The following is a 1,135-nucleotide window of genomic DNA, read 5'->3' as shown; positions in this document are numbered from 1 at the left end:
ATTTTAAAAACAAAACACATCTTTAAAGCAGTTGTTTGATTTGAGGCAAAACCTTAATCCATCTGGTCATCTATAGCTGATATGGTACAGTAATTTTTGAACTTTGCTTTTTAGTTTTTTGATCATAGCACCTGAATTCTCTCTTAGTCTCTCTGTATCCAGAGATTTCTACCTCATTGCTTATTAAAAAAAAAAAAATAGACCTGGATTACTGAAGCTATTACTGATTTGAGCAAGCAACTCTATGCAATTTCTGAGAACATTTTGTTTTTAGAGCCCTAAATATTTAGTACTTGTATTAGCTGATAGCTATCTTCCTATGATACACACTTATACAGGTTTGCCAGTAGTCTCTCTGGAGCAACAAAGGAAACCCACATTATTGTCTACACAAGTCTGTTTGTGGACAAGTATATGCCTTCTGGCTCACTGAGGTTGTTTTTTCTTTTTCCTCCTCACTAAATTGCTATTTCTTTGTTTTTTAATCATTCCTACCTGAAATATTTGTAGGCTCCTCACCATTTTCAATAGTCTTTATATTGTTGACATTTTAGGATATACTCTAAATGTGGATCTAAATGAGTTTAGAACATTTAAGTACACATGAGTGTTTCAAAATACGGAAGGGGATTTATCTTTTCTATTAGAAAATCTTTTTTTTCCTATTCATATACAAATAAAAAATATACCCATATGTCTTTGCACCTGTATGAATACTCAATTGCTGCAATAATGCTGAGTAACAAGCCACTATAAAACCTCATCAGCATAGAACAATAAACATTGATTAATTGCACATTTGGAGTCAGCTGGGGATTGGCGAGATGCTTCTGCTGATCGAGACTGGGCTTGATCAAAATTGTAGAGGTTGACTGGCTATTGGCTGATGTAAGTTGCTGGGGTGACCATCATACTCAGCTTTTTACTTCCTAATTTATTTTCTTTTGAGATAAACTGGAATCTGTTTTGGTTTTTCCTGGTATTTCACAGAAGTGTGGCAAACTCACAAGAGCATAAGAAGGCAAGTACAAATGTGTAAGCATTTTTCAAGCCACTGTACATATAACATCCCGCTATCTAAAGGAATTCATGTAGCTAAGCCTAGAATCACAATGACAGAACACTGCAAAGTTAT

Source organism: Hyaena hyaena, unplaced genomic scaffold, assembly GCF_003009895.1.
Source record: "Hyaena hyaena isolate Hyena2069 unplaced genomic scaffold, ASM300989v1 scaffold_1607, whole genome shotgun sequence".
In the NCBI taxonomy this organism is placed as follows: Eukaryota; Metazoa; Chordata; class Mammalia; order Carnivora; family Hyaenidae; genus Hyaena; species Hyaena hyaena.
This window is presented reverse-complemented; position numbering follows the sequence as displayed.